We start from the raw sequence: 22,360 nt of genomic DNA on the forward strand, positions 1-22,360 counted from the left end.
CTAGAAGCAAAAAATATTGATAAATTGACATGCATAAAAATGACAACAGAAGTGTTTTTGTAAACAGACCCCTTTTGTAATTTGTGATACAAAAGAACGTGGGAAACAACACAGATGAAGTCTAAAGGGACAGAGGCTGACTATATCCATCCATCGATACAGCACTGAAAAGTCATTTTGAGTGCAGATGGGAATTTACTAACACAAGACAAATGATCCCATAAGGCAGAAGAGAATGTTACTGAAAATAAAAGTTAGAGATGACAAAGCACCTGCTATCACCTGATGTAGCAATCAGAGCCAACACATTCCAATTGTCCATTCTAAAAAATGGGCTTTATCACTAAAGAAGGTCCCAATTCATTATTTCTTCATTGATGTTATGTCAAATATGTAGGTCACATAATCAGCCTGCCACCTTAGAGTGAGAAAAAACTAGAGAACTCGGTTAAGGACACAGAATGAATAAAATTTACCTGGGTGAGGGAATTATTTTTAAAAGTCACAATCAAGTAGAAATAAAATTCAGCAAGAAGAAAAAAGTGAGCAAGCACTCCCTCTTTTTATTGTTACATTTCTGACTATAGAAATTGTCCTAATATTTCAAAATGACTGGCATGCTTAGGTCTTCTCTTCTTAGTGGGCCGAACTTGAGAGACTAATATATAGGCCAAGCCTTTCTACAGTGCCCCAAACTGAGGCTGAGATAGCTGAAGCTGCATATATTCAGAATAAAATAAGAGATGCAGCATTTAACAGAGAAGTGGCTCTCCCTTGGAGAACACCTGCTGCAGGAGATAGTAGCTTCAACTGCTTTTGAGTGGATGGTGGGGATTTTTGACATATAGACCTTTCCATCCTTACAGCCTTTGATTTTGCTCCACAGGAATCCTTTCTTGTCATTGAACCAGGGAAAGACTAACTGTAGAAGTTTAGCATTATCAAGGCCAGAGGAGGACCAGAATTTTCTTACTCCATAAAAGGCAATGCTGGATGGAATAAGATGAATAGTCCAGTATCTTGTACGCCCCACAAAGCTCTTAGCAGTGGCTTATCTCTGTCCATATGGAAATTTATATCGATTTCACTGGGAAGAGATTTAAGACAACACCATGCCCTAGCTCTCATGACTCAAACAATATTTGTTGTCTTTCTTAAAACACTGGCTCCTGCCCTCATGCGATCACAGAGGAATCTCAAATGCAATCAGCACTATGGGCTATGCAGAAAAGCTTGCAAAATCAGTGCACTCAAAGGGAAAGGAAGACAGCAGAAAACCACATTATTTAGGGAGCTTTTAACCCTCAGATATGCTCTCTCCTTGCAATCACCATTCCTCCGAGCTATATAAAATAGTGCAGGTCGATTTGGCTAGTCAGGGAAAAGAGACAGGTGAACAGAGGGACATTTGCCTTGGTACCTGCCACCTTGACTCCATCTGCAATACAAAGAAACCTGCAGCCAAATGAAACAGCAGGGAAAAGGAGCAGGATTTACACCAGTTTATTTGGAGGAGTAACAAAAAGTGTGCTCTAGTTTCCACCCAGACTTGAAAAAGGTACATTTGGCTCAGAAATTGAGTCGAGGCTCCCACTGGTAAGCTGTGCAATTCACTCAAAGATATTCTTAGCAAAGATAACAGGGAAGGAGCCAACACTATTAAACACAAGCAGTGAGTGCAGACAACAAACAAGAATACACCACAAGGTTGCATCCGTTCTTCAGAAACAGGATACTAGGACAGTGATTTGCAGCTCTGACAGATGCACAATACAGCATTTGGCTCTGAGATTGTATCTGTGGTCATTGGAAGAAACAATTTGATTGCATCTGGGGGAATTGGGATTTTTAAAAAGGGAATTAATCTTCAAAGCATTCAATGACCTTTGCTAACTTCTGAAAAATAAAAGAACTCATATGGATTTTTATATTCAATGTGCATTAGCTGCTCATTCTCTCTGAGGTGATTTGCTTTCATTTTTTTTCAGTTTTATTTGCATAAAACACAGTCTGCATGAAAAGACAAGCCAGCAAGCTTTGTATATGTTTATACAGGATTTTGCTGTAATATTTTTGGTAGATTTGATGGGGTTTTTCTTCAATATTCGCAATCTCCCATCATTTCTGCTCACAGAGAAACAATTTATTTTCAAACATAGCTGTGCAGAGCCCTCTTGGACACGACCCGCTTCCCAGCCTTCCACTGCTGTTAAAGCCAAATCACATTTATATTTAACAGCTTAATTTTCCAAATTGGTTTTATCAGTGACCCTGCTGGCCCGAGAAGGCAGCGCCGGGGGGAGCTGCGACCTGAGCTGTGTGCCCGGCTGCGATGCTGACCTGTGGCTGACACAACAGGGCATCCCTCTGCCTTCTCCTCTAAGCTCTTGCCGATTTAAGATGGTAATTCCCTCAGAACAGGAGCTACCTTTTGCTGAAGGGCACACAATGGAAGTGTTTTGTGCCCCACACAGCAACAGGATGGCCAACCATGGAGGAAGCTCAAGGCAGAGGTGAGATAACAAGTCCACAGGGGAAGGCACAAACTACCTGCAAAGGACAGGCTACAACAAGCATCTTGTCTCTGACATGGCTTGCATGACTCTCTCAGCTTTTCTTCTCATACAAGGAACCATAGTTCATTTTCTACTCCTTGGCTGTCTGATATCCAGGTTATTTTGCCCTATTACCCTAAAAAGAGTCACCAGCTGCACTTTCTTTCCAGTTCTGCAGCTTTCCATCCCAGCCTAGTTCCAAATATGTTAAAAATATCTCAAGGTTGTGAATAGTTGAGGAAGCTCAAGGCAGAGGTGAGATAACAAGTCCACAGGGGAAGGCACAAACTACCTGCAAAGGACAGGCTACAACAAGCATCTTGTCTCTGACATGGCTTGCATGACTCTCTCAGCTTTTCTTCTCATACAAGGAACCATAGTTCATTTTCTACTCCTTGGCTGTCTGATATCCAGGTTATTTTGCCCTATTACCCTAAAAAGAGTCACCAGCTGCACTTTCTTTCCAGTTCTGCAGCTTTCCATCCCAGCCTAGTTCCAAATATGTTAAAAATATCTCAAGGTTGTGAATAGTTTTTTTGGGGTTTTTTTTTTTTTTATTTAAGCCAGAAAAAAAAAAAGAATTCTGAGAGGACAAAAAGAATAAATCCAAATTGTGAAAGGGGGCATTTTTAAAACCTTATCCCATTACAAACAGCTTGAAGTTTTTTTCTCTCATTACAGTGAAGAAAGCTCACATCTTCCTTGAAGAGGTTCAGGATAAAAATACAAATAACTTTTGAGATGGAATTCAAGCAGTAAAGTGTAAACAGTAGGGCAAATACTCCTTCATGAAGCAGCAATGGCGTAGAACAGTACCTGTGGTCCTGTGTATAGATATGGAGAGATGGACCCGTCTTGTGTCAGTAGCACACAGAAACCACTCCAGTCACACCAATAAGCATGTGCCTATGCTCAAAAAAGATATACCCCAACAGAGCAATTTAGAGAAGTGCTAATGAGGTCTCAATTTCCAGGTTATGCTTGGATGTCAGTCTTGAATTGACAAAAGCACCACCATGGATGGGAAATATTTTAATTTCATGCGTGCCAGAATCCTGTCAATTTTCAGACATCTCTATTTCTCCTCTAACAAACACTCTTAAAATTTGTCCCCTGGGAATATTGTTCAACTGCATAGTGCCAACCAGGAACTAGGAAGAACAAACTGACTGAAAAACATGCAGACCTTCAAAGGCAGAAGAAAATTATTCTTGCTGGAAAGGAGATTGTGGCACTAAAAAAAAATAATGTGGCTTATCTGTGTGGAAGAAGTCAGTCTGCCAATCTTTTCGCACCCTGATCAGCTGCTAATTGCAGAAGTGCTGACGATCTCTGTGGCAGTGAGCTCTCAAAGATCAATAGTTGCCTCAGCCTGTCAAGCCAGTTATTCCATTGCAGACTGTGGAATTACTCCCGCCCTTATTCTACTTTGCAGCTGTAGTTTCAGAGCTGCTAGCACCCCTTTGGGGTGAGACAGGAGCAAAGGCATCTGGCAGCAGGATGAGAATAAAATGTGTGTAAGAACAAAGGCCAGAGGCAAATTATGGGGACTTTGCCTGTACACATGCACAGGCAACATGACCCTACTACATTGTGTTCTCAACAAGACAGCTGTAAGCCCTAAACATCTGGGATATATAGGGCATAGGGAAGGACAGATGGGGGAAACAGGGAGAGGGACATTCAGGGAGTGTTTGTCAGAAGTCAGGATGGACAGATACGGCAGATGAGCTGGTGGGATGGCTACAGTAGGACAGACTGCAACAACATCAATATGCCATGTGATAAGTGACATGTAACATATGACAGGGCTGTCTGAAGGAGGGATCTCTGAGCTGGGACTGCTTTTACAGTTTTCACATTAAAGGGGACTGGGCAAAACCAGAAGGGTTCACTTTGCTTTGAACGAAATAACCTGTCCAATATACTATACAATTAGAGTGAGTGCTAAGGTTGCAAATGCAGCTGGAATTTTTAATGTAAAGAAGTATAACAAACAGCAATTCTTTTTGGTGACTTTTTTCCCCCAGAAATAGAAACAAAAAGCAAAGGAAAATGATGCAGAAAACTTCCATTTTGTTTAAAAGAAATGTGGACATTTTGACATGTCTTTTTTCAAAGGCATCAAAATATTTTTCTTCACCTCAGAGGCATTCCAAAGCTGACCTGTTTGTCCTTCAGACTGTCCCATCTGCCACTTTAACAGCTTTTTAATATATTCTCTACATAATCAATATTTACATTTCAGTAGCAACTAGCAGCTTCAACAGACACCGCAGGGCCCATAGTGTTAAAGTGAAAGGGAGCTGTTTTTCTCTAGTCAGATACGAAAGACAGATTGAGGAGAGGGAAATACAAACAGATAATAGAAATTATTTACACAAGGTGATTCATCGGATCAGACACGAACCTGGGATTAAAGCTGAAGTCCTAGCTCTGATGGGAAGCTTTCAGGACTCTAAACACAGCTATCCAAAATCAAAGTTTTCCTCAAGGTCAAAGTTTCCTCCAAGTCCACTGAGTTCTTGGTTTTTTCTGAGCCCAGCCTTAAATTCTTATTCAGAATGGAAAGGTGAGTACAATTCAGGTCTAGGTCACTATGCAGTTTTAGGCAGGTCACTAAACTTACTCCTGTCTTTGCCCTCATGGTTAGAAATTACACATACACAAAAAAAAACAAGATTACAGGAATGTTGGGAGCCCTAAATCCACTGTCGACCTCCATGAGTGGGAAACACATGAGACTGGTGGACTGATATGGAGAGAATTGCAATGAACTTCAGACATTCACAGCACCAACAGCTGCAGATGGACTAAAGTCCATCTTCTTTCATAATCAAGAAAACAAACCCAGCTCCTTTTGGGATCTAATTCATCTGAACTATTAAGGCAACTAATTTGAGGTGAGGCCATCTGAGAATAAACAGCAGGATTGATTATTTGCTAGGCTGATGTGTGGGTATGTACATGGGTATGTGGCTTCACCCGAAAAACATTTTTTATGATGGATTTCTTTATGTGGATAATGCCCAGCAACCTACAAGGCATCCTTAGACCTCCGTTAGTCTCTGCCCTTGATGGGGTCATGTAAAGAGGGGCTGAGCTTTCCACCTCTGTTCCATGTTGGCTGCTATTGTAATAAAGCCATTGAAGCCCTCTTCAGGTGTGGGAAAGCCAAAGAAAAGCACTTGTGCACTTTTTGCCAGGTGGGAGATGGTTGAGGTCGGAGACCAGTTGATTGATAGATTGAGCAGAGCCTGGATGCTTGATGGAAACACTGAACCAACATTACTTCTGTCAAGATAAGTTATTAGTTGGTTCAATGGCAACAAAAACTTTAAGACATCATGAATCGATACCTTGGTAATTGTTACATTAATTACTGTCTGTCATCATCTTCTAAAGTCCTTTCTGGAGTTCATATTTTAAGAAAGTTATCTAGCTGCCTTACTAGAAGCTGTAGGCAATATTCTCCATTATTAATGTCACAAATGAGGGAGCAACCCTCCCTTTGAATAAAAGCACTCCTATAGTTTCCAAGAGAACTTTGTTTTCCATGGGATGTTTTTTTTTTAAGTTTCACAACATGGTTACCTAAAAGATGGGGCGGGAGATAAACTATCAGGGTCTGATACCTGTAGGCGAAGAGGAAAAAGCCACTGTGCCTTTGTGAATAAAGCAGAGGGCAAAGACTCCCAGGGAATAGATGTTACAGAAAGGGTCAGAGGGCAGGTTGGGCTTTGGCCCAGAGGACCTTCTTCCCTGCAACACCCCACCACAGCATTGAAAGGGAAGTGCAGACCAGAACTCAATATCATTATGTCCTAGTCAAGGTCAGATTACTGTGAGGGTTTTGATTAATGCATAAAACGCAATCAAATTAGCTGAGTCGGCACCCGGCTCTGATGTTCATTAAAGAAGCTGCCATGCTCATTAGATGGAAGCAAGCCACCTAAAAGGTCAAAGCTAATTCTGAAAGCCCTGCTAAGACTCAGGGTGCCAAAGCAGGGTGAACCTGGCATGACAAAGAAAGAGACAGATGCCTCAGCACTTGAGCACTTCTGCTGGACTCTGTCACCACAGTGTTCAGTATGCAGCACTCGTCAGTGGCATTTATCCCACTGCCAGCCCTTAAAAAAGGATTCTGTCCTCACCAGGTGGAGACCTCAGCATCACTGATTTGCTCAAGGATACTTAGGCTATGACTGAGCTCAGAGATAAACCCAGCTAACAAAATACAATTTGAGAAAATATAATTTGAAATACTTGCAAAAGTAAAAAATCCTTATATTCTGGTTGTCCTTCACTTTAAAAGTGAAAACTAGCAGGATATCAGCAGAGCTCCTTTGTTTTTATCTTGACTACACATTACATTTAGGCACAGCTGTAATTATGGAGAGAGCAGATTAAGAAACTAGTCAAAACTGCTGTAAATCCTAAACTCACACAGACAGGTGGGAAATCATATTTTGCAGTATTTCCATTCAGCATTGATCAGCAGACACCAGGCTTGCAATAATAAACTGTAAGGAACAAACAGATATTGTAAGGTTTTTACTGGAACAAAGGCAAGAAAATTGCTAAATTAATGCTGACCTTTGTAAAATAATAAAGCCACAAAACCATAGAACAAAGATTACAGCAATAATGTTTAATGACCACTGAGAACACTTCACCCTGTTGTATTCAAGAGTAAGATATACTGTGACAGTATAAATGAAGAGATTTGCCAGCCAGGCTCTCCATATGGACCTGTGTTACCTCTGCCTGAAAGTGCTGGAAAATGTTGGGTTTTTAGCAAGTATCTGCCCTACTCTGATGCCACTGTCACCACTTTTGAGTATTTTGATCAAAAGGGGCCAGGCACTCCAATATTTTTTTTAATGTCTAAATATCATGTGAGAAGAGAAATTGGATGTGCATTCTAAAAAAAATGGGGAATAATCCAGGCAATGGAGAGACAGATGTGCAGGAATTCCTTACTTAAACCATATTTATCTGGTCTATCTTGTGGCAGTTTATTCTATGAAAATGAAGTTATGTCAGTTCTGAGTTTATAGAGCCAAATTATACTGTTTGAGAGACACAGATTGAAATAAGAAGTCATTTTGAAGCAGTATATTGAAAAGCACCAGTTAAAAAAACTAGAGACAGTATATTCTGAAGTCACCTGTATTTCAAAATGAAGTTTTAAAATGCCATTGAAATGCTTCCCTTTTCCTTTCATCTCACTGTCAGTCCCCAGTGGAAAACAATATGCACTCCCATTAACTTCTCAAGCCCTGATATGAAGTTGGGTTAAAACATTCCCACAAGCTCACTGCAAAGGCAAGAATGTGCTGCAGTCCACAGGCTTAAGCCCTAAAAGAAATTTGGCTGTGGCAAAATTAACACAAAGCTCAAACCTTCTCTGTCCTTAATAAAATCATTGAGCTCAAACTTTTCTCACTGTATCTACTTTAGCAAAACATTAAACAAAGAAATATAGGTTATTAAATAGAAAATTGTCCCCGCTCATTTTTCAGTTTGCAGTGGCTGAGGAGGATGGGTTTAATATTGCAGCTTCCAGTTCTTCATACACGTTTCTACTGCACCTCCACATGAGCATTGCAGGGGGAGGGGGACCATCGGCCTCATTTTGCTATTAAAATGCTAATAATCTCGAAGTCTTTTTCTGATTCATCCAGTCCTCCCAAGATTACTTTGCTTAAATTGGAAACATAGCCAAGTAATGTCACCAGCTGAGCCATTCACAAAAAAACAGCTCTGTGGCTCTAGAAGCCTGTCGCTTTACACGGTGACAAGTCACATATCCCTTTCTCCAAAGCAGCTTTGTGTGCATGAATGTGCGTGACTGCATGCAAATATATATATTTCATATAAATACATACATATGTATATATTTCAGAAAAGAGTATCAGGAGGAATAAGATTATAGTTTTGTGGGCAAAAATCAGAGTTCTTCATAGCCTTTGTTCACCATAGCAACTCTCTCTCTCACACACACTCACATGCAGAGCAAGAGGAAAAAGAAAAGCTCCTACACAATTTTCAACCAGGCCTTCTCCAACAACAAAAGCAAAGCTTTTATCTTTTAGATGGGGATAAAATACTATTCTGGCAGTTATTGCATAGGTATGCATGAACTTGTCAAAGCAAGTACACATTTTCATTCCCCTGCCTAGGAATTTAGCACAGCCTATTAAGAAATGCTTTGCTACTTCCAACACAAACATTTCTGTGTCTTATAATAGTTGTCCTGCTAACAGCTTCCTGCTTCCTAACTTTCTAGGACAGTGACAGCTTTCTGCTTACTTAGCACAGCACTACATGTGCATTCACATATATACAGAGAGACATGTTACTTACCAATTCTTCTTCAGTTTTCCAGCAACACTAAAACTGAGGCAGGAGAGTTTATCTATTATGTTTTACTAACCATGATACATGTTTTGGCAGTACTTAAAAAGCCCATATAGTAGTATCAGGATCACACCTTAGAAGATACTGTACAAATACATATAGGACATATGTAAGTCAATTATACATTTCCAGTTCTTCCTGAAGACCCCAGAGCCTGAGGATACGAGAAATTCCTGCCAAGGTCACAGGAAAAAAATCTGCTGGCATCATCAAGCCCAAATTAAGCAAAAAATGTCTGTGGTTTACAAACAGGTCACTGCAACACAGGGAGGTTAAAGGACCCGCTCCCGGACCTGCCAAAAGTTGCTTTCAGGGAAGCTTGAACATAAATCTCCCAAGTCCCCCTTGACGTCTCAAATGCGACCTATTTGCCCTCAGACAGAAACATACATTGCTCTGTCTGCTACTTTTCTTTGTGTCTCTTTTTTCCTTTTTCTAGAGAGAGCACCTCCATTCTCTGAAATGTGCTACTAGTATTACGGAAAAAAATAATGTAACATTCACCCTCAATCAAAGCCTGATGTCAGAGATATTCTTTTGCAACAGCTACACCTGTAATATTTTGAGTACCTGCAGACAGCTAGGCTGTGACTGAAGTTATAACACAACTTCTGTAGAAGGGATTTGATTTGCCATAGTTTTTCCCCAGCTTTAAACCAAGGCTCCACTGACTTTTGGATAACAATTGAGTGTGCCAGCCATCAAATAAAGTCATTAAGAAAAGCCACATCTAAATGGCCTTCTTGGACAAAAAATAAAAAAGAATGTAATTTGCATTCCCCCTTGTGTCACCTCCTTCCAGCTTATTTTCAGTGTGTGCACCCCGTGGCCCAAGGAGACTTCAATGGTGAGGATGGAGAGAAAGTGAGATGACACTGAGTACATCTCATCACTTTTAAAAAAACAGTTTTTTCTACCACTAGGGAGATTGAGGTTGTGGGAGAGAGATAGATCCCTACTTAATGAGCCTCTTGTAACCACAAGAAGAGCACTGGCAGCTTGCTGCTGTGCAGCAGGTTACAAGGGAGCTTTGTAGAGCCAGTACTGCTAAAGAACTTCCCTATTTTATATCACCTATGGTGGGCATCTTTGAGCTGCTGATCTACCTGTTATTTCTCCCTCACACACTAAGCGTGCCAGCTTGCCAAGCAAGGAAAGTCACTCTTACTAGAGAATATTGCCTTCCTGCTGGTGTCCTAGCTTTCAGAAGAGCCTGCATTTGCAGAAGAATGATTGATGACAATGGAAACACATTTTCTTCGGGTTTCAAGGTCACGAGACAAGTCTAGATGGCATGCAAATAGCTGAAGCCAAAGAAGGACCATTTCTGTTTTGATGCACACACACTAAGTGCTGGTCTCTGCAGCTGCAGCTCTGTGACCATGAGTTCCCAAACTGTGTATGCAGTGGAATCTCAGGACATCTACCCAAATTGCATTCCCACACTGGGCTGCAGATAGACCCTCAGAGAGAATTAGCTGATGTTCCTCTCCACTAGCTGCACGCTGCATTTTTAGTTTTCTCTCCTAAAAGAGTGCTTAGAATTTTTTCTCCCCACACTCCCCTATCTTTGATTCAACACCATATTAAATTGCCCTGGATGTTACCTCTTGCACTTTTTGAAAATGCATCTCTGCTCAGTAGAAGGCTGAAAGGGTAAAAAAGAGATGTTGCCACCATGCCAGGAAAAGCACTGCTTTTCAATACCCTCACACGTGTCACTTGTTTGCATGCTGTCATTCGTGCTCTTGCTTGTACAGCACAGTGATTGAGCATTTCCTCTAAGTAAATGTGTGCATATCCTCTTTACTGAGCCGTACACAGATGCACAAGGTCTCCTTGAGGATGTAAATTCATGTTCCTGTCTTTTTAGCAGAGTGGCTGATTTCAGTGTCGTTAGCTGATCCACACTGAAACTTCCTTGAGCCATTCATTGAGGCAAATGTCTATGAAGGTGAAACTAATGTTACTCATTCCCATCTAGGCTGAACCAGTTCATTTACTCAAGTCAGACATATTAAGAGCAGTAGTCTACTTCATAGCCAAGATTTTTAGAAAGAGGTGGCCAAGGGGCACTCAGCAAAATCAGCATTGATTTTTCAGCTTGGAACACATCCAGATCTCATGGGGCAAGAATAAAATAAGTACAGGAATCTGGCCTAAAAATTGTTAAAGGGAATAGCATGTAGAGGACTGTCGGTCAAAATTAGTTTAGGCATGTGAGAGGAAATGGGTTAGTAAGGAATAAAAGGCTGAAATAATTAACCTCAGTTAACATGGGTTTATGAGGGCAAATGACCCTGTCAAGTTAATGTAATACTAATTTTGGAAAAGTCCTAAGGTTGCTGCCACAAAGATTGCATCCTGCTCTGACTTCTGTGCTTGGGACCATGAAGAACTTCAATCACTGAAGTTTGGAACCAGATGAACAGATTGAATGGATTTAAAAGGAATTGATTGACAAGTCGTGATTTTGGGGAAAATCTCCAGCAGTCAGGAAGATGCTGCTCGTGGATATGCATACTCACTTGCAATTCTTAGATACTCTGAACACAGGAGCAAAGTTTCAATGAGAAACTTCCTCCTGCTTTTGTCTCCAGCCAGGCTGGAGTGTCATCTTGTGCAACTAAACCTGTCAGCCTGAAACATCCAGCTTGCTTTCTCTGCCAAAGAGGTTACAGTAAACTTGAAAACAACTGGAACATCTCCAGACTGCTGCTGTCCCAGCAGACCTCCCTCTGCTATTCATTTCTGACTATTCTTAATAATTTATCTCTATGTCTTGGGTTTGATTAATAATAATTGACTGCCAAAAATGCAGCCAAGTGCCCAGTGCTATGTCGTCTTTAACAGGAACAGGACGTATAAAATAAATTTGTTTCACTGGGCTCCAGCCATGCCTCCACCTAAAACATCTGTCCCTCACAGTCTCTGCCCCATGGAGTGGGCAAGGTCACTGTACTCAGGATGCCAGGACCAGAGCATGGCAGCTATTGGCAGCCACGCATACATGCAAACTGAATTCATAGTGAGGTGTGATGTTTGTGTGCCTTATTCTCAAGCCTCATGTTGCTTAGCACCCTCAGTGCTCCCACAGTGACTTGGCCTTTGCCACTGCTTAGTTATTTTCCACAGCTGCCATCAATAAACAGTGATGTGAGGTCTCTAAAATGCCCTGAAGGTTCTGCTTTTGGTCAAATTCAACTGGACTCAGTTGAAATTGCCATATCTATGAAAAATGATATTTTTTTGCTGCAAACAGCTGGAACAAGTACAATTGAATTTATATAAAGACTGGGTTTGTTTCTGAGCTGATGACTCATATTCTTGTCTATTTCTGATTAAATAGTATCCTTGTAAATGGCATACACATTTTTTCGTATTTAATTGTCCTGGCTGGAGGGATTTAATCTATGCACCAATACAATAAAATGTTATCATTAGCCAGTCACATGAAATGCAATCAGAATGCCATTGCATGCGTGGCTATGAGACATAGATGTGTACTCTTGCTTTCAGGGGAAGGCATTGAAGATGGGAGTTGTTTCACTCAAAGAGAAAGAAGCAACTAAAAAAAAAAAATCAAACTGATGCTGCATTCACAGAGCCAGATGTCTTATACGCAAACAAAAGTCACAAGCAGTGAAGGAGCGATCCCAGTACGCTGTGATATTTAATTGATGCAAGTTTGATGTTCAAAAAATCAGCGGGCAATTCCCACATATACGTGTTCACCGACAGGAGGAAAAGCAGCTGGGGTGCTAATGGCATTATCCCAATCCTTCTAAAGGCAATGAAAGTTATTTTCAGGCCCATCTCTGGGAATTGCCTCATGTCAAAAAAAACAAAGGTTTTGAGATTCTCAGGGCTGGATTTTTTGGCTGTTTAATTCACACCAGTTGGGCCAGGTATCCAAAAGAGCTCAGCTCCTGCTAATGTACTTCTGACAGATTTTTTTTCAAGTGCCCCTCTATTGGTATGCAACATGCTAAGAGGTGCTGAAGATTTGGCAACAGTTTGTCGTTGAAGCCCCTTAGGTTTAGAAGTTACACCACTACTGATTTCTTGCAGGAAGGGCATTTTCTTTGGCTATGGCATCTGTTCAGTCCCTGAGCCCCAAGTTCCTGAGCAGGTTTTGAGCTGACCAGGCTGCTTATACTGAGGAATCCCACTGCCCTGCTGACTGCCTGGGGGCACATCAGCATATCTGCAACATGGGTTATAAATAAGTTGCCCACAGCCCATAGAAAAACCTCCCACCACTCATTCCCAGTGTTTGTGGGAAACTGCAAGCTGATAGAAAGAAGACAGGCCATTGCCTCTGCATGGAAACAAGTGAGAGTACATTCCTTCCCAAAACATCTAGTGTCCAAATGAGATCAGATTGTTCAGACTCACATGTGGAGTGGCCCAGGATTTGCAATTGCAATGCATCAGGAGATAATGGTGAGTTAATATAGAACAATGGTAATGAACAATAAAGGATGCTTTATATAGTTTTATAATCATCATACGGCACCATTATTCCCAAATGCGCACATAAATCTGCCAAAGGAGGCAGCTCTACAGCACAGACACTTTTATATGTATTTAAAAAATGGGATAAAAGTCATATCAATCCTTGGCAGAGCTAATTTAGCATCACACAACATTTTTCATAATACCAGCATCTTTAAACTCGCTGCCCACTGCACCATCAGCTGGTGGCACTTTATTGCAGGCTGAAGACAATGGCACACTGCCCAGACAGGGGCTTTGCAGGCAAGAATAAAACACTTCCAGAGGGAAGTAGGGAACCCAGAATTTCCCTCTGTACCTTGGAGCCTGCTGAAGAAAGGTAATGGATATTCAGACACTACAGAGATTTTCAGTGTGGTCTGCATAAAGTCCTTATAAATCCAGACAACTCTTAAGCTGGGATGCAGCTCCAGGGGCAAAAAGGAGATGATACTGCAGAGGAACTGATTCCCATATAGTGAAGTGCTTGTGATACAATCCAGCACACATAGCAGGACTGATCACACATGCTTAGAATAAGTCAGACCTGGAATGTTATTCCCAGCCCAAGTTTTCAGAAATTACAATACCAGTGCTCAGTATCCTTGAGCTGATGGCTTGTTTCCCAAATTAGGCTGCAGAGAGGTGGTTGAAAATTTATTTGCCTACTTCAGAAAAATTGGACTTCCAGCTAATCACTGGCTCACCCACAGAAGTCTGAGATATTTAGGCTTTTGCATGTATTTTACATTTCTGTGTTTCACAGAGGCCATAATACCATCTATATGGAAAGCATTGAATCAATTTTCCCTTGTACACATCTGAAAGTGAAGGTGTGCACAGCATAAACACTGTGTACTGACACAAAACATGGCATCAAACTTGCAAATGTTGCTGTGGATTTTACCCTTCCAAGTTACACCCTTCCTGACTGTCAGTGCAATCACAACCATTAATCAGCTTCTGCAGGCTCCCAGCTGAAAGTCAGAAATTACTTTCCAGAGAAAGTAATTTTCTGACTTTCCAGAGAAGTCCCTATTTTTTTTTTAGGATTATTTGCAAATATTGCTGTCTTTTGCTTAAACACACAGGGTACATCTGACTAAATATTTTCACTCCTTGGTTTGTGACCTAAGATAGAAATCTGAGGCTATTTTAAGCAATGCTTTTATAGCTGTATGTATTCAGTGAGCTGAGAAATCTTCAGAAGAGCGACAGAAAAGCAGAACTGGAAGAAACCAAGGCCAGCTTTAAAAATGGAAAACAAAAAACAAAGTCCCTGCTAGTATTGCTGCAGGCAATCCAAAAGGCATGTCTGAGCTGCTTCTAATCATATCAGCCCTACTCCCCAGCAGGAGGTGAGGGAGGAAGCGTGACACTAAACTGACAAACATACCTTTTATTTCACATAAGCCAGACTACCATGCTGAGAGACGTGATTTGGTCTTCTCCTTAGGAAAACTCACTCTGGCCTATTGGGAGCATCATTTCAGCAACCAATCAGTATGATCCCAATTAGAGAGAAGCCAAAGCCTGTGACAAGCCCCTCAACAAGGGTTGGATCCCGCATCACAGCCTGCAAACACACCCTCCTCTGCCATTACTGTCCCTCCTGACAATGTACGCCACTCCAAAGCCGCCTGCTCGCGTGTGCCACTTCACCAAGCAATGTGTCCTGTGACACAGCACAGGTGGGAAGGATGTGACCTCAGGGCTGCATGAAGCAAAAGGAGACTATGGAGAAGGGTCACAGACCTGTGCACTCCCAAGTCTGCTTACGGTAAGTGGTTATATGCAACTGTGAATACATCAAAAATAATTTTAATTTAAACCAGACAAATTTGCAGCGGCTCAGCAAGTGAGAGCATGCACAAGCCAAATGGCTCAATTCCAGATTAAGAGAGACCACATGTTGCATCAAGATGTCTGAGCTACCATGGTACCCTGCAGCTGGAAAGGACACTTTCCATTAAGAGACACCTTGCTGTGACTTTTAATCACTGCATACATGAACTACCTCACTTTTACAAGACAAAAGGGCACTGCGTAGAGATGGACTAAGTTGACTGCTTGAACATTTAATTGCCCTTGTTTAATTGTTAGAGTTTAAATCACAGAGGTATTGATTTCTCAGAAAGACCTCCAGACCTTTCACCGGGCTCTACCTCAAAGTGAACTAACAAGTGTGGGGGAATGAAGCCTGCAATACAAATTTGAAAGCAATGTATCACCCATGGACTATCTTAAAGAAGAATATAGGTAAAACATTAATAAAAGCCATAGCAACACCAGTGAAGAGGACAGCTGCCAATCCTTGATTTTCCTTGGAGTAAATTTTAGGGGGTTCCTTCAGGGGCTCAACTCCAAATGTCAGAATCTCAATTTTTTGTTCAAAATAAAAGTCTCAGTACTCTAGAAATGAAAAATACAAGATGCCATCAAAATTCAAACACAAATAAAAACATAAGAAAGAAGAAGAAGCCAAATTAAAAGAAGACATCCAAACACAAAGAAAATTATTCTGTAAAACCAAGATTGCTATGTCAAAGCTATGATTTTTCATTCAATTTCTGAGCACTTGAGATCAGCAGGGTGAGAACATAATTATAAAGGAAACCCAATACCTTCTAAGTTCATCACTTGCTCAAGAAGCCAAAGTCCAAACAAATTTAGCGGAATGTATGAGAAGGGGCAAGATTTTGAGAACACAGCAGTGAAATGGTAATAAATCCTTTCTTTGTGTTATTTTGCAAAGATTCTTAGTACTATTAAAAATAACTTTATTTCACCAAAGGACTCAGTGACAGAATTATTGCATGCCAACCTAAATTACAGCCTGTCAACAGAAGCAAAAGCCTTAAGACAGGAAAAGACATTATTGCAACCTGTGTTAGTGGGAAGTAGCCAAGATGGTTTAATATGAAAACGCAGGTGTTGCCCTGCACCCTTCTAGTAAAAATCAACGGGACTGAAGTTTAGTGATCTGCCCAGAAAGCAGCATAAATGGCAACACTTATCAGCACTGTGGTTTCCAATGAATGCTGCTAACACCACGGATGGCAGGTCTTCAGCACACTTAGTCCAGCAGAGCTTTGCAGCCCTTGTGAGGGATACAAGAGAAAGAAGGTTGTGCAAGGCCATGGTACGAGCCTTAAACATTTTACTCATAGAGTTATGCAATTTTTGAAAAGTACTAACTCTCAGCAGAGAGCCAGTTTGCTTTTAAGGTGCCAGTTCTCCTTAGGGCAAAGCAATATTTGAAAATGTTAAATGAATGACACCTGAGAGTTTAAAAATAGGGAGAAATATTTTTGAAAACCAGAAGTTTTTGGGTTTTTCTGTGCTTTCTCATCTTCACATTTTGAGACAAGAACTTTCGAATTTTTCTGCTTAATGTGAAAACAGAGTATATTGGAGCATATTTCCTTCAGCAGAAATCATTCTCTGCATAACTGCATAACATTCCAGCTCTTTGGATCTGCAGACCCACAACTGAGGAGCAAGCAGTGATGTTTATGCAAGGTCATAGACCCATTTAATGGAAATTGATGTTATGGCTCCCCAGGTTGCCACACATTTGTGGGGAAAATCACTTTCACCTTGATCTGAACTAACTCCCAACTGACTTCAAGCAGGAACTAAAAGACCCCTAAATATTTTGTGGATTAGTGTTTTCCAACCTCTGTAAAACAGGTTCCTGTCAGTTTGCCAGGGTGAGAGGCTCAAATAAAAGTGAAACAGGGAACTGTATTGATACCTTAGAGCAAATCAGTCCCTCCTACTTCTGTTACTACTAACCCTGATAGCCCAGACTAGCCCAGAATTTTAATTCATGTCACAGGGAAAATTAATCAGTTTGAGTTCAGTGTTGCCTTCCCCACTTGCACATGGGACAACCACAGTGCTAAGAAGCTGTAATAAGCCCAACAATGAATCATTTTTTTTCTGTTCTGAGCTAGGTATGCAAGGCAAGCAGGTAGGCAGTGAAGACATAGTGCCCATGATGGGACAAGGACAGGACCAACAGGATAGACCTGCTGTCTAAAGAGAACCATCAGGGGAAGTAGAACGTAGGAGACCTGTTAGAGTTAAGTCTCATGCAAACTTTAAAATTTCAATATATACTCCTCTTACTTTAATTTCTGTTGAAAATTATGCATTCAGAACATTTGAAATAATTGTCTTGTCTTCCAGTACTTTTTTCCAGGTGTCTAAGCCTCTTCCGTCATTACAGGTGGGAAATGATTGCATCCATGATAATTAGAATCCACTTGTTGTTATTATTACTATTATCAATTGCTATAATCAACACAAATCAGAAGCTTTCCTTCCTGGTGCTCTGCTGCAGCTTTGCTAAGGAAATGTGCAACACACAGCACCTCATGCAGTCACTCAACAACAAACGCAGCCCGTTAAGGCCCCTGGCACCACGCTCTACTGCTGCCCTGCTCACAGACACATACCAGGTACTTAGTGCTAGAGGCTGAGCAGTGCTTAAAACACTGTCGTCTTAGATGCCTCCACACCTGACAATTTCAAGTGATCCATATATAATCAATGTAAAAACTTGGAGATACACAAGGAGCTATGCTTTCGGTTTCATCTTGGTGATATGAAAAGGAAGGTCGTGACATAAAGGAAATGACCAAGGAGATTACATTCAGGAAGAATAAAAGTTGTTTGAAGTAAAGGTTTAGTTGTATTTGGAGCATGAAGAATAAACTGAAAAAGGTGAATTAGGAGAACCATGACAGATACATGTTTATACACAGATGTGAGGGGCTGGATATGTTAATTCTTGTATTTATTTGCAATTGTTGTCTCCAATGGAAATAAAGGGATGCAGTACAATCCATGAAACTTGAACTGATTTAGCAGAAATTAGATGAAATAGACTAGAAAACATAAATAGGTGCTCATTTAAGACTACAACAGATCCAGTAGGTAAAGATTCAATATAAGACTCAAAAGACAGCAAATCCTTAACAGAAGGGTGAAACAATATAAATATTCATTTTATCTGTATTCTAATATATTGTATTCTATATCTGTGTATTTATAGAGCTGAAATAGAGTTAAATGAGAGCCAAACTTCATTAGGATATTCTATGTAGTAAACCTCAAAAAGCTGGATCCTAAGATTCTTAACTGCTCTGACTTTAGAAATTAAACAGCAAAGGTGGCAGAAATATTTGAGACTTGTAACATTCCTCTTGCATCCCTCTCCTTTAACTCCTGAAAACAAGAGAGTTTATTTTATGGGACTTCAGCCACAATAATAATGAAATGAGTAAGACTCTTCCCTAATAATACCTCTCTTTCCCACACTTCTCCATTGAAAGCTATCTGTATCAAAAAAAAGACTTCCAGACAGATCCACTAGAAAAGCCATTTAAATTTTCAAAATCTGATCTTTTGGCACTTCACTGTCCCCACTCAAATTTCATTCATCCATCCAGCCACAATTTTAAGACTTGTCCACATAATGTGTCCCACGTTTGGACCCTGACAGACTGAGGGACATGCCTGAAAGTGAAGCATCAGTGGTGCAGGTGGTCCTTTGTAGGTAGTGACGGCTGTGTCTTGACTGCTAATTTCAATTCTACAGCTTGCAACTGAGTCCCAGAACAGTCCTGTTTTCTTTTCTCTTAAGTAAGAAGGAAAACCACACATGTTACTGCTAGAAGCAAGCCAGGCAGAGCAGAGTGTGCAGTGGGTACCTGGCAGTGAGGCGACTAAGCTAACACAAGGGAGGCAACTTTTATGCTCTTTTGGAGTGAGTGAGGATTGTGCCAAGCCCTAATGTTCCATACAAAGGAAATGAAATCACTCAACATATTTTACAGCTCAGGGAAAAATGTTGCTTCATTTTTCCTCAAATGAGGTGTTTAGCTCTGTTAACTGGACATTTTTAGATTTATTACCATGTCAAGTCCAAGAGAGCCACCAGTTTAACTCTCAATACAGACAAAACACTGTTTGGAAGGACAGAGAGAAGTGCACACATTTGAAGTCGGCAATAATTTTTTAAAAAGGCATTAACAACTCCAATAGACTTGAGCCAGTAAGGCACATTAGAAGAATGCAATTGTCTTGATAGTTTGAAGGGAGACACTAGATTAGAAAACATCATTCCAGTTGTTTCTACATATAGTCAAGCATAGGAAGGCTAATATATGGAGAAGAGAATAATGCTACAGCTCCTGCTTCTTGTCTGAGAGCAAGGAAAAGTGTTTGGACTTCCACATGGTGTTTTCAAAGGTTGCTTGCGCTCTACATTTAATAGGATTTAAATCCCCAGGCGCACTACAATTCCTTAGCTGTGTTAGGATCAGTTATGTTCTAAATGCTTCAAGGTCAGAGTCCAATATCAATAACTCCTGCTGAGCAGCCCCTTACACCACCATTTCTACGAATTCCACTGTAATAATTCACAGAGTAATATCTAGGACCCAAAACTGTATCCTGCTTGCCTCCTCATCCATCTGAAGGGCAAGGAAAGAAGAAAAAGAGAGGTTACTACAATCATAGAATCATAAGGGGTAAAAAATACCTTTAATATCGAGTCCAACCATTACCTCAGCACCGCCACGGTCATCACTAAACCATGGCCCTAAGTGCCACATCTGCATGTCTTTTAAATACCTCCAGAGATGGTGAGTCTACTGCTTCCCTGGGCAGCCTGCTCCAATGCCTTACCACACTTTCCTTGAAGAAATTTTTCCTAATAACCAATCTAAACTTACACAGGTTGAACTTGAGGTAATTTCCTCCCATCTTCTCACTTTTTACCTGGGCGAAGATATTGACTCCTACCTGGCTACATCCTGTTTTCAGGTGGTTGTGGAGAGTAATAAGGTCTCTCCTTTTCTCCAGGCAAAACAACCCCAGCTCCCTCAGCCAATCCTCATAGGACTTGTGCCTGAAATGCTCCACCAGGTCTGCTGCTCTTCTCTGGACACACTCCAGCACTTCAATGTCTTTCTTGTAGTGAGCAGCCCAGAACTAAACACAGGATTTGAGATGTGTCCTCACCAGTGCCACGTACAGGGGGACAATCACTGCCTTGATCCTGCTGGCCCTACACTATTTTTTGACACAAGCCAGGATACAATTGGCCATGGATGCATTGCCACATGGGCACACTGCTGCTCATGTTCAGATGGCAGTCGACCACCACCCCCAAGTCCTTTTCTGCCAAGCAGCTTTCCAGCCACTATTTCCTTAGCCTGTAGCAATGCCTGAGGTTGTTGCGACCCAAGTGCAGGATGCAGCACTTTGCTTTGTTGAACCTCATACAATTGGTCTCGGCCCACGGATCCAGCCTGTCCGGACCCTTCTGCAGAGCTTTACTAACCTCCAGCAGATCAACACTTCCAACCAACCTGGTGTTGTCTCTGAACTGACCGAGACTGCACTCAATCCCCTTGTCCCAATCCTTGCTAAAGATTTTAAGTAGGGCTGACCCCAGAAATGAGCCCTGGAGAACCCCACTAGTGATTATCTGCCTCCTGTATTTAAATCCATTCACCAACACCCTCTGGGCTCAGCCACCCAGCCAGTGTTTTCACCCAGGGAACAATGCACATTTCCAAGCCATGACCAGACAGTTTCTCCAGGAGAATGCTGGGGGAAACCATGTGAAAGACTTTGCTGAAGTCTAGGCAGACAACATTCATAGCTTTTCCCTCATCCACCAAATGGGTAACTTTGCCATAGAAGCAGATCAAGTTGGTCAAGCAGGACCTGCCTTTCCCATGCTGGCTGGGCCTGATCCCCTGGTTGTCTTATGCATGCTGTGTCATGGCACTCTAGATGATCTTCTCCATAATACCAATATATAATGTTATATCTCCCAACTGAAGTGAAGTGTCCCATAATACACTTTTACTATCCCCTATAGCACCAGTGATTGCTGTCAAACCCATCTATTACCATAGTAACAATGGGATACAGTAGGGGGCTATGCTGTATTAAAAAAAAAATGAAACAATAAGCTTTAGTTGAAAATTAGAATGTGGAGGGCCTGATTTAATGCTTAAGGGCACAAAAGGAGGAGTTGCTGTACTGCTGGGCAAGCAGGAGCAAAGGAGCTAAAAGAACCCTGACCAGAGAGCACAAAGGACAATCTCCATCCCACTTACCCAGTGGATCTGCAAGCCATTTCCTGCCTTAAGAGCCAATAATCAGCAGCAAAAGTCTCCAGTGCTTTGCAGTCTGGTGATACAAACCTCACAGCAGCTCTTGCACTAATACAGAGCATCAATGTGTTCTGCGCTTACTGGGCTAATATTTATTTGTGCATAAACAGATGCCAGGTCTGAAATGCTCATGGTATGGCATTTAATTCAAGAAGCAACAGGAATGACCCTGCTTTTATGAACAGCTGTAAAATCATGCTGGTGTGGGACTCAGGTGCTTTGCACCCCCTGAAGTGTTTTGCAAAAGGCTCGGAGAGCAGATGCTGGGCTGCTAACCAAACCAAAAAGCAAATAACACTGAGCATGGGGAGGGGGCAAACAGGACTAATGAAACCCTACAAATGTGCTTGATGGTTTCCACAGCCAAAGCATCCTTCTAAGTGATAATTCATTTTTTATCAGCTCCTGTTGCCTAAAAGTAACTCTCTTGGTTGTTTTCAGTGAAACCTACATAAACCAAAGTATTTTCAATCAGGAAACCAGATGTGATGGGGCCTGCCCCAGCCTGTGACAGGGACACAGGGGTTAATTATGACTGATGGCATATCACTCTTCATAAAGCACCCACTTGCCACATCAGGTGTTTTTACTGTCATTTATGAAGGGATGCTGGAGATGCCAGCAAGCAATGTCTGGGGTCAAGGAGAAAGGAACAGTGGTATGAAATAGCCAATTAAGTTTCCT

This window comes from Agelaius tricolor, unplaced genomic scaffold (genome assembly GCF_023055355.1).
Source record: "Agelaius tricolor isolate 1412-34295 unplaced genomic scaffold, bAgeTri1.0.p SCAF_8, whole genome shotgun sequence".
NCBI lineage: Eukaryota > Metazoa > Chordata > Aves > Passeriformes > Icteridae > Agelaius > Agelaius tricolor.